At 32.0% G+C, this 17,268-nt stretch overlaps 1 long non-coding RNA gene across 1 annotated transcript; it reads left to right on the top strand.

The window, feature by feature from the left end:
• The first annotated feature begins 13,115 nt into the window (after positions 1–13,115).
• On the top strand, positions 13,116–16,102 carry LOC116011757. The gene is made up of 2 exons (XR_004097092.1): positions 13,116–15,679; positions 15,832–16,102. It is a non-coding gene; the product is annotated as an uncharacterized LOC116011757 (long non-coding RNA).
• Positions 16,103–17,268: the final 1,166 nt, after the last annotated feature.

Here is a 17,268-nt window from a genome sequence, read left to right as displayed (position 1 = left end):
GGTCAAATAATTAATAAAGCTTATTTGTTAAGAAAATGTAAAATAGAAATTAACTAATATATATAAATTGATAATATGTATACTCACGTATCAACACTATTAATAAAAGTAAAATCATTTATCGGGAAAAGAAAAGGATATTACTAATTGACTGAAAATTATTTAAAACGTTTTTAAATAGTAAACCATGTATACAAGTATAAACTCAATGCTTTTTTGAAAACTCTTAAGTTATTTAAACTTTAAAAAAATTAATTGAACATGGGTTGTTAGATTTTTATAATAATCAAAATTAATTCATTCAAATATGGAGGAGGAAGATAAAACTAAATGCAATATGGGAAAATGAATATACTTAAAGTATAAAAGTATAATTACACATATATTAGTGTAATTGACTAATAATAATTGCCTAATAATTATTATGATAATTAAGTTAAGCATTGGTCGTTGAATTTATTTTTATAATAATTACAATTAATTTATTTCTCATTTTCTATATTTATTTTAGTAATAAATATTATATAAGTCATAAAGTCATATTACTTATAGATCTTTTAAGATAATTTTAGACAAACAAGTCATATATTATTCAATTAATTGAGTAATATTTTTGTACTAATCTTATAATCAAATAAATGTACACGTTCAATATTAGAATTTTTTATAATTTCATCTTTATTTTTATTATCTCAATATATAATAAAAAAAATTTATCCACGCCGGGTAATTGGACAATTATTTGTTCTAATTCAAAGGAAAACATCAGAAAACATAATCGATCCAATCAATTTCATCAATTGCGCTATATAATATTCGATGTTATAATATATATAATTGTATATTGATCCAAATATTCTTAAATATTATAACAAATCCATTCCGTGCAACGCACCGGACGAAAATACTAGTTTGTAATTAAAAATAATTGTTTCTTTCCATCAATATTGTTAGAGAAGAACATGTTTGAAAATCGTAGTGTGGAAGGAATATTTTCCTTTTTTGACACGGTTATTAACTGTTGCTTGGAGACTAATTTGTCCTTGGATAATATGTATACTCACGTATCAACACTATAATAAAAGTAAAATCATTTATCGGGAAAAGAAAAGGATATTACTAATTGACTGAAAATTATTTAAAAACTTTAATAGTTAATTATACTTTCCTTTTTGAAAACTCTAAGTTATTTAAACTTTAAAAAAATTAATTGAACATGGGTTGTTAGATTTTTATAATAATCAAAATTAATTCATTCAAATATGGAGGAGGAAGATAAAACTAAATGCAATATGGGGAAAATGAATATACTTAAAGTATAAAAGTATAATTACACATATATTAGTGTAATTGACTAATAATAATTGCCTAATAATTATTATGATAATTAAGTTAAGCATTGGTCGTTGAATTTATTTTTATAATAATTACAACTAATTTATTTCTCATTTTCTCATATTTATTTTAGTAATAATATAATTATATAAGTCATATTACTTATAGATCTTTTTAAGATAATTTTAGACAAACAAGTCATATATTATTCAATTAATTGAGTAATATTTTTGTACTAATCTTATAATCAAATAAATGTACACGTTCAATATTAGAATTTTTTATAATTTCATCTTTATTTTTATTATCTCAATATATAATAAAAAAAATTTATCCACGCCCGGGTAATTGGACAATTATTTGTTCTAATTCAAAGGAAAACATCAGAAAACATAATCGATCCAATCAATTTCATCAATTGCGCTATATAATATTCGATGTTATAATATATATAATTGTATATTGATCCAAATATTCTTTAAATATTATAACAAATCCATTCCGTGCAACGCACGGACGAAAATACTAGTTAGTAATTAAAAATAATTGTTTCTTTCCATCAATATTGTTAGAGAAGAACATGTTTGAAAATCGTAGTGTGGAAGGAATATTTTCCTTTTTTGACACGGTTATTAACTGTTGCTTGGGAGACTAATTTGTCCTTGGCCAAATATTCTTTACTATTTTATTCGCATAATTTTCTTAATCTAAGCAGATTTGTTAGTTTAATCACAGCCATGCATCCTTTATTATTTTTAATGGCACATATTAATTCTCACATTCTCACCTAATACATGATTTTCATGGGAGTTGGATTTTATATATATATATATATATATATATATATATATATATATATATATATATATNTATACTCACATATCAACACTATTAATAAAAGTAAAATCATTTATCGGGAAAAGAAAAGGATATTACTAATTGACTGAAAATTATTTAAAAACTTTAATAGTTAATTATACTTTCCTTTTTGAAAACTCTAAGTTATTTAAACTTTAAAAAAATTAATTGAACATGGGTTGTTAGATTTTTATAATAATCAAAATTAATTCATTCAAATATGGAGGAGGAAGATAAAACTAAATGCAATATGGGGAAAATGAATATACTTAAAGTATAAAAGTATAATTACACATATATTAGTGTAATTGACTAATAATAATTGCCTAATAATTATTATGATAATTAAGTTAAGCATTGGTCGTTGAATTTATTTTTATAATAATTACAACTAATTTATTTCTCATTTTCTCATATTTATTTTAGTAATAATATAATTATATAAGTCATATTACTTATAGATCTTTTTAAGATAATTTTAGACAAACAAGTCATATATTATTCAATTAATTGAGTAATATTTTTGTACTAATCTTATAATCAAATAAATGTACACGTTCAATATTAGAATTTTTTATAATTTCATCTTTATTTTTATTATCTCAATATATAATAAAAAAAATTTATCCACGCCCGGGTAATTGGACAATTATTTGTTCTAATTCAAAGGAAAACATCAGAAAACATAATCGATCCAATCAATTTCATCAATTGCGCTATATAATATTCGATGTTATAATATATATAATTGTATATTGATCCAAATATTCTTTAAATATTATAACAAATCCATTCCGTGCAACGCACGGACGAAAATACTAGTTAGTAATTAAAAATAATTGTTTCTTTCCATCAATATTGTTAGAGAAGAACATGTTTGAAAATCGTAGTGTGGAAGGAATATTTTCCTTTTTTGACACGGTTATTAACTGTTGCTTGGGAGACTAATTTGTCCTTGGCCAAATATTCTTTACTATTTTATTCGCATAATTTTCTTAATCTAAGCAGATTTGTTAGTTTAATCACAGCCATGCATCCTTTATTATTTTTAATGGCACATATTAATTCTCACATTCTCACCTAATACATGATTTTCATGGGAGTTGGATTTTATATATATATATATATATATATATATATATATATATATATATATATATATATGGGTCCATTCAAGTGAGAACGGGAGCCCATGAGAGGAATGAGAACCAATCGCAACCGTCCATCTACTCAGATTTAACGGATCAAATATAATTATAAAAAAAACATGATGACATTTTTTTTTAATAATTTGAAAGTTTGTGCAAGTAACACGATCAGCCCTCCATCAAAAGGATTAATCAAATTAAATTATTAGAGAAAATTGTTTTTTTTTTTTTAAGATCAGCCCTCCATCAAAAGGAATATAAGTTATACATTTCTTCAATCTCTATTCGAGGGCTTACACTATGAGGCTATCCTTATCAATCCTTGAAAGGGAAATCTTTGCAACATAATTTGACAAGCCAAGTGATTTTTATTATTTTTTTATTTTTTATTTTTGTTTTTGCTTAGGTGTAATGCAAGCTTGCTAGTCTTGCAAACTTGTAAAGTACAAAAAAAAAAAAAACAAAAAAAAAAAGTTTTCGCATTGGCAGCATGTGACAACCTTTTTGTACTTTCTTTCTTTCGTTTTTAAGGTTTATTATTATTTTATTATTTTAGTGTATTGTGATGTGAAAATGAAGTTACTTTTGAAATTGAGAGAGTTGATATGAAAATGAAGTTACTTTTGAAATTAAGAGAGTTGATGTGAAAATGCAATTACTTTTGAAATTGAGAGAGTTGATGTGAAAATGAAATTACTTTTGAAATTAAGAGAGTATTGTAGGGATGTAAAAAAATAGTGAAGAAATTATAAATTTGATAGTGTGGTGGCCGGTAGAACTCACTTTTGAGAATAAAGATAAACTATTGAATATTGGAATGGAAAATACTTGACTTCCAAGTTATATTCACTATTTTACTCCCTCACACAAAAGTTTGATGGTGACACTTTTCTTAAGACCCACAGGATAAAAATAACTTGTATCTTACCATGTCATGAAGTAAAAATAATAGAGTCGAAAATGAGAATCAACTTTATTGGAATTAAAAGCTTTCAAATTACAGTACTGGACAGAAGCTTACGTGGACTTTGAAAAAATATTGCCAACTGGGTTGCAATCCATGGAAATTTCAAAGGTGCTCATACCCTAAGCCATCGGGTCACATCAAATTCTATATCTCATTTTGTTTAAAAAGATAAATATAACAAAAACAGTGCAAATTATGTTGCTGGATTTTTTTATAAGTATTACTCCGTATTATTTTTATTATAAACGCCTAATATTACATTTTAATTTAACGTTTTTTTTTATATATCAAAAGTGAAGTATTATATTTTTTTCTGATGGATTATATATGTCCAAATTATGTATAGTACCTACAATTTACCTATTATATACGGTCTATTAATAGATTATGTACTTGTTGCAGTTAACATATAAATATGTCTTCAGTTTATTTATATAGGTACATAATATTACTGTGTTTTGTCACAAGTTATTTACAGAAAAATAATATGTTAACTACATGTATATAGTTTGAACTAGGATCCACAATGTACATGGTGAACTCTAGTCTACAACACAATTTGCAACAAAACACAGTACAAACTTTTTCATAAAATATTATGAAATTGCACATCAAATATTATGTCTCTAATATAAGATTATAAAACATAAATTTAAAGAAACATTATTCTAAAAGTATTAATTGAAATTTGAAATTATATCAATCTATAAAAGCATGAAAGTATATATTATTACACGCTATTCATCATTTATGGCGTGGTAGGACAAGTTGAGCATTCGTGACTAAAAGGTATATATGTCATGTACACATCACAATCAAATGAAGTTGTGCTTTCGTTATTAGTTATAATTTTGGTAAAAATTTGTGTGACACCGTCTTACCGTGAGTCGGGTCGGGTCGGGTCAATGTAAAAATGTGAGGTCGTCATATAGCCCTAAAAAAATCTTTCAAAGCAGTCATAACCTTTTAAAAATAGGATTTACCTTTTTTTGAAAGGTAAAAAACTTGTGTGAGACCGTCTCACGTGACCCGTGAGACGAGTCGGATATTTAATTAATGAGGTCAAAGACCTGACATATTTAATCAATGATCTAACCCGTCGAGATGGTCTCACACGAGTTACTCTTTCTGAAATTATGTAATGCAGATAACATAAATAGATTAAAAATTTGTTGGAGTAGCAAGAGTAATTATCCTTGATAATAATCCAGACACAATATAAAGAAAATAAAACACTAAATTAAGTACATAGAATTTGATGACGCAGTTGGAGAACACCTATTTCAACATTAACCTTATAGAGAAACTCTATGAAAAAGTTTACAAGTACAATTTGAGTTAATTCTACCAATTACATAAACTGTAACCAACATGAATTTTAGCACAGCTTGTACAAGTATCAAGTAGAACAACTACTCCAAATAGTACTCCAATCTGTCCCTATTTTTCAAAATATTAACACATGAAACTTCAATTTTCTTCATTATATTGCGAGTAAGGACACCATGATATTAGGCCTTCTGTTGCCATTAACTCACGCCCTTTACGTATTGGAGTAAATAATATACACATGTATTTTGAGAAAATTCAGTCACTTTGCTCATGGTAGTTACTTCCATAAGCACATCAAGAATAAGTCTCCACAGAAATAGCTTCATTAGTTTAACAATTAATTTGGACACCACACTTGTAATAATTCATCCAAACAAGTGAAACAATTAACATATGCCAATTAAAAACTAAATTAATATTTTCATATTAATTTTGTACTAACAATCTCCCCATTTGGCATATGTTGGTTAAACACCCCAAACACAACAAGAATCATCTCACTCAAATCTTTTCAGCATTCCCTGTTTCATCAACTAGTCATATATGCATCAAACTCCCCCCTTAATATATGCATCAAACTTAGGGGTGTGCATACTCGACCTACCCGCCCGGTAAATCCGACCCGAATGGTTGAAACGACACATTTGATCCGAACCGCTACCCGACGCCCATGAATCGACCCAATCCATAAAAGAAAACGGTTTAATATAATCGGGTAGGGTATATGGTTTGTCCACCTGAACCGCCCGAATACCCGATATATAGTAGGGTTAGCCATGCTTAGTACTAAACGACGTTGTGCTGTGTATGTATATATATCCATCGTTCTATGATCTGCCCTAGGGTTTCTCATTTCACTCCGACTGCGCAATTTCTCGACTCTCATTCTCTCACTCTCTCTCTATCTCTCAGTTCTCGCCCTAGGGTTTCTCATATCTCAGTCCTGTTCTTTGAGACTTTGAGACTTTGAGTTCTGAATTCTCTCAATCTTTGAGAGTCTAGTGGAAGCCCTTTCTCAGAGTTCTCTTAATCTCTGAATTTTCACTTCTCTAGTTATCTGAGCTCTCTTTGTCACTCAGATTCTATGAGTCTATATTCTCGCAATTCGCAAACCCGTTCAGCCGTTCTGGCGTTCTAGACTTCCCGTTGTCTCTGAATCTCTGATTCTCTGTGGTGGAAGCCCGAAGCCGTTGTTGAGTTTTTGACTGGTGGACACCGGTGGTCTCAAACTGGTGTATTGACTGTATTGAAGGCCCTTGTTCTCCAGGGAAATTGTGTGAGAAAACAAGTAAATCGTCAACCCTAGTTATTTTAATTTTCTGATTGATTCATTATATTGTATTATTAATTATTGTGAACTTGTGATATAATCTGAGACTCTTTTGTGACTTGTGATTTGTGGAAGCATTGACTTTCTGAGTTGTGAGTTGTGATTTTAGTTTTATATACTCTGAATTTCTGATTATGAGATTTATTGTTTTGGTGGAAGCAATGACTAAAATACTAAATGGTGAGTTGTAAGTTGTGATTTTAATTTTATATACTCTGAATTTCTGATTCTAAGATTTATTGTTTTGGTGGAAGCACCGACTAAAATACTTAATGGTGATCTCTGATTCTCTGTAAGTTTGTAACATTGTTGTGTTTCTTGTTTATGGATTGAGGACCCTTAAATCAGTTAACAATTGACTCTTGGACATCTATTCAAAGGATTAACTATATGGTAGTCACTACACATTTTATAGATGAATAGTGGAAGCTACATAAAAAAATTATCTCTTTTATCCCTGTTACATCACACAAGGGTAACTATATTGCAAAAGCACTTGAAACTTGTTTGCTAGAGTGGGGGCTTAGGAATGTGTTTACTGTGACAGTAGATAATGCTTCATCAAATGATACTGCTCTTGGTTTTTTAAAAAGGAAATTGTTGTCCTGGGGATTATCTAATGTGAAGTGTAAGTATCTTCACATGAGATGCATTGCCCATATTCTGAATTTGGTTGTTCAAGATGGGCTGAAAGAGCCTGATACTGCTGTAAAGAGGGTTAGGGAGGTTGTTAGATATGTCAGAAACTCACTTGCTAGATTGAAGAAATTTAGGGATTTGTCAGACTTAATTGGTATTGAGCAGAAATCTTCTTTATGTCTTGATGTGCCAACAAGGTGGAATTCCACCTATTTGATGTTACAGTCTGTTGTTATATATCAGAAAGTGTTTGAAGCCTATGAAGAGAGTGATAATTCTTTTAAATATGATTTAGGTGATTCTATTCCTGATTTTCTTGATTGGGATTATGTGAACAGTTTGGTCAAACTGTTGAAATGTTTCTATGATATGACTATCAGAATTTCAGGTTCCTTATATGTGACATCCAACACCTTTTTTTCTATGATATCTGATTTGTATTGTATCTTGAATAGCATGGTGGAAGTTGATGGGGCTGAGAAACTAATGGGGGCTAACATCAAAGCAAAATTTGAAAAATATTGGAGTGATATAGATAAAATGAATTATATGATTTTCTTTGCAAACATTTTAGACCCTAGGGACAAGTTAGAATATATGCCAACTCAGATAAATCATATGTATGGTAAGCTAAAAGGCAAAGCTTACCTTGAGAATTGTTGGCTGCTCTGCATGAATTGTTTGATGATTATGCTGTCAGTTACAGTCCTTTTGATTCTGTTTATGTTTCTGGTTCTATTAGTCCTTCTATTGAGACTATTCAAAGTCTGCATCTGCCCAAGTTGGGAGGCCACAACATCTGTTGAAGTCCCAAATTAAGAAACAAAGAATGGAAAGTGGTGGGAGGAAAAAAATTGAGTTGGAACATTATTTGACTGAGACATGCAGTAGTCGAAGAGGAAAATTCATTTGATATATTGAGATGGTGGAAGGTTAATTCTGAAAGATTTGCTATCATTTCTAAGTTTGCTAGGGATATCTTAGTTATACCAATCACAATTGTTGCGTTAGAGTCTGCCTTCAGTACATCTGGGAGGGTTTTAGATCCTTTCAGGAGTTCTTTAACTCCTAAAATTGTGGAAGCCTTGGTTTGTACTCAAGATTGACTTAGGCTGCCAAATCCCCCGCTATCAATTGAGGAAAATCTAGAAGAACTAGAAAATTTGGGGAAAGGTAAATGATTCTCTATATTCTATAATTCATTAATTCAATCTTTCAATTTAAGTTTTTTTCAATTAACTTAATTCTCACATTCTTCTAATTATTGAATTTGTTGTAGAATTTAGTGTTGATGGTGGAAGTACATCTGGTGGGAGGACTGGTGGTTCTTCACTTCCAACAATTCCTGTAATTGTCTTCTCTAATCTCTCTATACTTTATATGATATCTTAATATCTTATATTCAACTCAATCTGAATTTTGATGTTGAGACAATGAGGCTTGGTAACTTGAAACGTGTAAGTTGATGTCCTTGATGAGTTTTTGGTCCCAAATAGTGCTAGGAAATATGGTATTGTTCTGTTTAGAGGCTTGATAACTTACTAACTTGTAAGTTGGTAAAGTTGTTGCCCTAAATTTGGTAAAGTGGTAATGTTATATGTGAGTTTTGATATATTTAATTTTGGCAATGATGAAGTTTCCACCAGATACTGAAATAAGGATTAAGCGGGTATGTTATTCATGGTGACATTGTAGCAATTTGCCCTTAATCCAGAAATTGATATGGTTAAAAACGCTTACTGAGCCAACTTCAATACTTATAATCTCATATGCTCATTTATTAAGTAATTATTATTGTTGTTTATTTCCTTTACTAATTTTCGTTAAGTTTTAACAGGAAGAAGACTAGAACTAGGAGGGTATTACTTAGTAGAGTAGGATGAGGATCAGGATGGCTTTTTGAATACTCTGTAAATCTTTAATGTGGTCATGTGATTATGTGGATTTGTAATTCTGAAAAACTTATTTCAATCTGATCTACATAGTTTTTGCCTTTTTGGGTTTTGTCATTTTGATATGGCATTTTGGCTTGTAAATTATAATTTTCAGTTGTCACTAATGCAAGTAATGTGTACTGTCACGTGTGTAGTACTGTAGGTCTGTAGTGTGTAAAGTGTATTTGTGTAAGTTGTATACACTACTTTTAGAATCTAGATTTTAATACTTTACAGTTTACTAGTAAGTAGTTTACTAGTTTCACTCTCGGCTGTTCTAAAATTCGTTTGAACCGTAAAAAACACCGGGTAGCCCTCTTCTTGGTAGATATGTTAAAATGATGATGATAATAGTTTCAATGTGTTTGAGAAGGATGAAGCAGTCATATAGCATAAAAAATTATAGTCTTCATTTCACAGGAATATTTGTGGGTAGAACAAACATGGAGAATGTAAGACATATGCTGATTATTAAGAATGAAAGGTGGCAATAGCATGCAATATCAGCAGTTCTAGAGTATGCAAAAAAAAAAAAAAATACTATCCACAAGTTATTCATAGAGAACTCTAAATGAACTACTAGCAAAAGTCAACACTATTACCAAACATAAAAGATTACCATTGAAGTAGTCATCAAAAGGACACTAATTCATCTGATAAAGCAAACCAACTTGCGGACTCTGAAGAAGTGGCAACAACACAATTTGAAGATTCCCTATCATGAACGTCCTTTCGCAGTGTAGATAAAAAACCGGTGATTTGAACCTCTCGTACAGGTAGTATCTTCCGTTGATCATGTATTAAACTCAACTCATTTTCTAGGAAAACAATAGTGAGGCTTGTGGTGTCAGCAGCGGATGAGGGGCCAGCATCATCATTTGGCACAGCAAGGTCATCAGCGTGTGCGCCGGTAAGTAGTCGGTGGTAAGAGTTGGCTCAGCCTCATAAAACTCAGATTCACTTTTTTCAAACCCCTGCATAACTAATAAATCGTAAATAAGGTTAGGTAAAATCAATTCCTTCTGACCCTTGTTCCCATTATGGGCATCAATCACTTGATCAAAAAACAATTGCCCTAGATTGAATTAAACCCCACTGTCAATCTTGAACAAAAGGACTGTCATAGCCCTCTTAACATACCCACGCTGTTTAGTGGGCCTCCTATTTGAGTATGCAATTTTGTGCAAATAAGCAAAAGTAGAGGTCAATTATATTGCCTTGATTGCATCCTTAGCCACCTATCTCGTCTTTGTCCAACCAGTCAATTGTTGGGTGACAACATCCATATCCTCAGAGAAGTCATCAGCATAATCAGACGAACCAAAAAATTTATTAATCACATTCGGATTATAATAAATACATACAATCGACCCCTTACACAGACTTTTCCCATAGGTGTGGGTTGTATGTTGAAGCTTACTTATAGACCTCGTGATTCTCTAGGGTGGAAAACTTATTCTCATTCTCTACTTCTGAGTTGAGACAAGTTGCATACTCGGGTCCTGAGTCGCAGCACAGTGGACGGTTGGCAGTGAAGGCGACCTAGGTCCGTGGGTATGCAAATCTTCAAGAACATTTGTCTTATTGACTGTAGGTTCCCCAATTTCATCAATAGGTTCGCTCTCACTGTCTTCCACATTAGGGTTGGAACTATCTTCTTCTACAACAACATACACATCGATTTGGTCTAGTAGTCCACTTAAATCATCATTGACCTGGGGAATATTCGAAGAGTGAGGGTTTGCCGGTGATGAAAAAACCTCGCAAGCAGCAACATTGGCCCTGCGGGTGGCGAAGTGGGTTTGCCGTGTGGAGAATGAGATCGTGATTAGCGGCGGTGTTGTTGCGGTGTGACTATACAAGGAGGCCACTGTGCGTGAGGAGCGACGAGGAGGCATGTCGGCATAGATGACTGGAGAAAGCTTGCCTTCGCTCTGTTGTAGTTGAGACAGAGGATATGGTATGCGTGGCGAACTGGCGGTGAAACTCTTTAGGGAAGAAAACAAAGCAAATTAAATATAAAGCAAATAAAGCACCAATTTAAGTACACAATTGAATTTGATAACGTAGTTGGAACACCTCCTAATATGTGATGTCACACCCATAAACATTTTCACTCAAGATCAACTTGCGGTTTTTACAATACAAAGTTCAATGAATTACAAAATTAGTTCTACCACCTATTTAAACATTAACTTTGTAAAGAAACTCTATGAAAAAGTTTGCAAGTACAGTTTGGGCTAATTCTACCAATTACACAAACTGTAACCAACTTGAATTTCAACACAACTTGTACAAGTATCAAATGAAGCGTCTAATTTAGATAGTACTCCAATCTGTCCCTATTTTTCTTTAAAGTTTCTTTTACGAATTTTGTGGATAATTATCATAATATCAGAACCTAAAACTTCAATTTTCTTTATTACCCTGCTCCAAATTTATAGTATAAGGACACCGTGATATTAGGCCTTTTGTTGCCTTTAACTCACGCCATTTACGTATTGGAGTAAATAATAGCCATATGCATGTTGAGAAAATTCAGCCACTTCCCTCATGGTAGTTGCTTCCATCAGCACATCAAGAATAAGTCTCCATAGAAATAGCTTCATCAGTTTCACAGTTAATTTGGACCATCACACTTATAATAATCCATCCAAACAACTAACATATGTCAATTAAAAACTAAATTAATATTTTCATATTAATTTTGTACTGACATTTTCATTACCATACAACTGTATGAACTGATATGACATGTATTCAATTTTATCAATGCAGTCCAATATGTTGGCATAAAAGATCAAAATGTTCATCTTATCAGGGTTATCTCAATATTTTTATGGGAGAATACATTGACGAAGTGCAAATCTCACTTTATTTGTTGGGAGCAATTTACGAAAGCTAAAGAAAATGGAGGACTAGGCATCAAATCGGCAAGGAAGATGAACCTTGCCTTTCGTGCAAAACATGCATCCAACCCATCATTTTATAGGATTATTTTTTTTAAGGCACATCCTAACCCACCACCCAGTATAAGTCTATTACCCCAAAAACACTCCTTTCATGCGAGGGTGAATTCAGGTGAATATACGCGAGACGAATTGAAATTTGCATCTCAAGTTGTAATATTCTCAGAAAGTTGAAAACTTCTCTTTAATGGTAAAATGTTACCCTTTTCAATAGATGAAGCAATAGCAAGCAATGGTAAAAGAGACAAATAACAAATTCATAAGAGAGATTTTTTACTTGAAACAAAAATATAAATTGGATTTATTTTCATTATAAGGAATCACATTCTTAATTGACTCGAACTTTCATTAGGTAAAATTTTGTTTGTAGGAGTATTCAAGGGAAATATTTGTTTTGTTTTTTCTTTTAAAAATTTTCTATATTGTGCTCTAGTAAATACTTATTATGGTATAGTATCAACTGACTAAACGGGGGCCCAATAAGTCCACAGAAATGGTCTGTGCTTCGTATCCCAAAATTATAGTAACATTCAAATAGAAACCCGGCCCATAAGTAAAACTAGGGCACAATCTATAAGACACTACAGCAAGAGAGCAAACTTTCAAGAATCTCTCGTTAGTTTAAGTCTGAGGTTGGATACACGCAGAGAGGTAGAGGGATTTCCATGGGTGGTTGCCTCCTCTATGCCGTGTTTCTTAGCCAATGATCATTCAAAGCTTCCACTATCAAACAACCCATCATTTTCGTTAATTACACACTAAACCTCAATGTTTCCCAGTTCTTTTGGCTATGAAGATTAAAAATTTCAAGATTTTGATGTGAACCGATGATCTTGGCAAGGCATCTCAGTGATTCTGCGGGAATGTTTCTTCTTGAAATCCCATTCTTAAGGATACTGATTTTAGCAGCCATCAACGGATTCTTCACATCTTAGTCTTTGAAAGGATGGAAGCTCTGAGCCTATAAATTTTTGGTTTCAAAGATTTCGTGCTGGGGTTTCTTTTGTAATGCAGGCAGTATAGCGCAGACTTTATAGCTTCAGTTCTTGCCTGTTATGCCTAATTTCAAGAATAATGCCTTTTGCCAAAAGGTTGGACGGTGTAGAATATCTCGGTTGAACTCGCCTTACAGCCTTACAGGTCTTTCTAATGAAGGTTAGCTATCTTATTTGGTTTACTTATTCAGGTTTACTCAGTTTAAACCCTTGTTAGTTTTTCTCCAGTCACTAAAAAGAAGATTTTTTCTTAGTACTATTGACTCTGTTACAATGCATGTCTGTTCATAACTACTTTTTCAACTCACTGAAACACAAAAAGTCTGCTCGAACCCACCCCTTCCATGGGAGTGCAACAGGGTGAGTTGAACCCACCCCCTTCCATGGGAGTGCAACGGGTGGCACTAGAACACAAGGTCTTTCCAAAGAAGAAATAGCTGTCTTGGTCTCTTGTACTACTCTTGAGGCTGTGATGATTCTTTTCATTGTTAATTGAAATTCAGAGTTTTGAGCCTACACCGTATTTTGGCATGGCAGCTGTTTTCTTGCAGCCATAGCGGTCTTGGTCTCTTGTACTGATTGATAAAAGGCGAATCTGAGCCTATTTTTCCATCAGTTAATCACCGTGCCCCTACAATTCACTCCCTCTGTCCCATTTTATTACGATCCTTCAATGATTCTTTTCATTAATAATTGAAACTCAGTTTTGAAACTACTCCATATCTTGGCGTGGCAGCTGTTTTTCTTTCAGCCATGGCGGTCTTGGTCTCTTGCACTGATTGATAAAAGGCGAATCTGAGCCTCATTTATTTGGTTAGGTTTAATTTTCAGGTTCACATATCTTGCTTTAGAGACATTGGGGTTTTGAGCCTACGTGTACCATGGCATGGTAGCTGTTTTTGTTGCAGCCATGGCAGGCTTGACATCTAATTCTCCTTCATTTAAGGAACCTTATTCTAGCTGGTATTTGTTGGGCGTAAGCTGGTAAAGGGCCAAATCCATCAATTGGTGGCTAGGGGCTACGTCCAGCACCCTGCCTCTTGAAAATGTGATGGTGGTCTATAAGGAAATAAAGTTGTGCCTTCGTTACTAGCTATAGCTTTTGGCGTAGTGGTAAGCGCATGATCCTAATAGTATGTCAGTATCACTCCAATGTCACCTTTTTCCCAAATGGAGCCTTATTATGGTTGGTATGAGAGATTTGTGTGAAGCTCTTAAACAAGTCTTAACACCTTGTTATATTGATCGAGAACAAGTAAATATGAGCCTCATTTTTAATTGATACAATGCAAATTAAAACCTTTAAATTTTGGTTGTGAAAATGACACTTTGGCTTCCTCTCTCCATTGCCTATTTTACAATGTACTGTTACTACAATTCAGTGGTTTCACTTGCTCTGTCCCACTTTATTTATGATTGCATTTATTTCTTGCACTAGTCTTGAGGCTGTGATGATTCTTTTCATTATTAATTGAAATTCAGAGTTTTGAGACTACACCGTATCTTGGCGTGGCAGCTGTTTTTCTTGCAGCCATGGCGGTCTTGGTCTCTTGTACTGATTGATAAAAGGCGAATCTGAGCCTATTTTTCCATTAGTAAATCACCGTGTCCCTACAATTCACTCCCTCTGTCCCATTTTATTTATGATCCTGCAATGGTTCTTTTCATTATTAATTGAAACTCAGTTTTGAGACTACTCCGTATCTTGGTGTGGCAGCTGTTTTTCTTGCAGCCATGGCGGTCTTGGTCTCTTGTACCGATTGATAAAAGCTGAATCTGAGCCTCATTTATTTGGTTAGGCTTAATTTTCAGGTGCACATATCTTGCTTAAGAGACATTGGGGGTTTAAGGGTGGTTGTCCCCTCTTTGCTACCCATGTTCTGGGAAAAAAAGGAAAGTAAAACAGCCCTTCTTATATAATGTCAATTGGTATACTACGTACTTGGGCTTTTATTATGTTTGGTAATGATTATTAATTAGAGTATTTGGACCAATATATTTTAACTTGTTCATGATCACATGCTTTGCTAAATGGACCATATGCATACATGTAATGTTGTTCTTCTAGTTGTTTGGATAATGGAATTGGGGTTTATCATGCAATTGCCCGCGACTTGTTTGATAAGGATATTGCACATGGAAGATCATAATAATGATTCAAGGGGAATTTTGGTATGTATATTTGTTCCATTTTCCCATTTTCTTTTTCTTCAAGCAGCCATTGAAGTTAAAATTTACTTCGATCTCCGTTCTTTTTCATTACTGTGAAGCTTTGTTCTTTTTCATTAGAGTGTGAAGCTTTGTCTTTCCTCTTACGAATTCAGGACTTTGCATGATGGCTTGTGCAAATGGCCAAATGGGTCTTTCTAAAATTATCCCATCTTCACAAGGCAACAGGCCAACAGCTAGCTGCTTGTCTATGGAGGTGGAAGGGTGCAAATTTGAGCCTATAAATTAGATTAGGTTGCAAAGTGGGAGGTTTAGGGCCGGGTTACTAACAGAAAACTGTTTTCTGTTTTCTGTTTTTCAAATTTTCAGTTTTCATTTCTCTGTTTTTCATTCTTTGTTTTCGTTTAGAAAACTTGTTTACTGACACTTATTTTTTCAAATTTATTTTTTTTAGATTAATGTTATAAAATTAACAATAAATAAAAATATATCCGAACAAATAACCTATTAAGTTCACATAAAAATTTACTTTGGATAATATTAATATTTTTTGAGCTAATATTTAAAATATGTTTGGATATATTTATTTGAATGACATGTATATAATATATATTATATAACTTTTTATTTTGAACTCTGATATAGTAATATATGTGAAATTTCGATATCCCATATCGGGACCAAACTTATATTTGATATAACATAATTAAAAATATCCGAACGAATAACCAATTGAGTTCAATCAAAATATAAAATCTAGTATAGATTTCATTTTTAAATTTTGATAATGTGAATGATGTATAATTTTAAGTATAAGCAAATAAGTTATGTTTAAATAAGTAATGCAAGTAGAAAAGATAGATGATGATAATAATGTAATTATAGTAATGAACACATATGTAAGTAGATAATCGTGAGAATGTAGTTATAGTGACATATAGTCTAATAAATGATAGTTGATTCTATTTTCCATTTAGAAAACAGTTTTTAATAGTGTTTCAGTTTTCTAGAAAACTAGAAAATTATTTCCTGTTTTCAAAATGGAAAATTGTGTTAGTAAACATGTTTTCTGTTTTCTAATTTTCCAAATTTTCAGAAAACTGGAGAAAATTTCCAGTTAGTAAACATGCCCTTAAGTTCTTGTATGTTACTTCCGTACATATGTGTGTATATATATATATATATTGATAACTTAGGTTTTACGGTTTATTGGACTATATCTTGAATCCTATTACACAAAGTAAATTAAGTCAATTTAGTTTCATGACTTAATACTAAATTGTATACTTATGAGCATTCTCACTTGAGGATGAGGTTTCTTGCAACTCCAAAAAAAAAAAAGATTTTAAATTTATTGGAAGGGAAAAAAAAAAAAGATGTATACAAAAGCAACAACAATCCTTTTTGATTATGGCAATGATGTTAAAGATTATGGTAAAAATGATTGGTATTGTTACCACTCAACTGAATCAAATTTGATGGTTCTTTTAATGAGTTAATTTCCGCGAAAGTTCCAAGTCAAACTATAACGATTTATAGAGTCAAAGATTGAAGCTTTGAAAGATGGGTGGCGGTTTCAAGACCAAATGAAC

This window comes from Ipomoea triloba, chromosome 3, assembly GCF_003576645.1.
Source record: "Ipomoea triloba cultivar NCNSP0323 chromosome 3, ASM357664v1".
NCBI lineage: Eukaryota > Viridiplantae > Streptophyta > Magnoliopsida > Solanales > Convolvulaceae > Ipomoea > Ipomoea triloba.
Note: the sequence above shows the minus strand (reverse complement) of the source record. Positions and strands in the feature narration are given on the sequence as shown.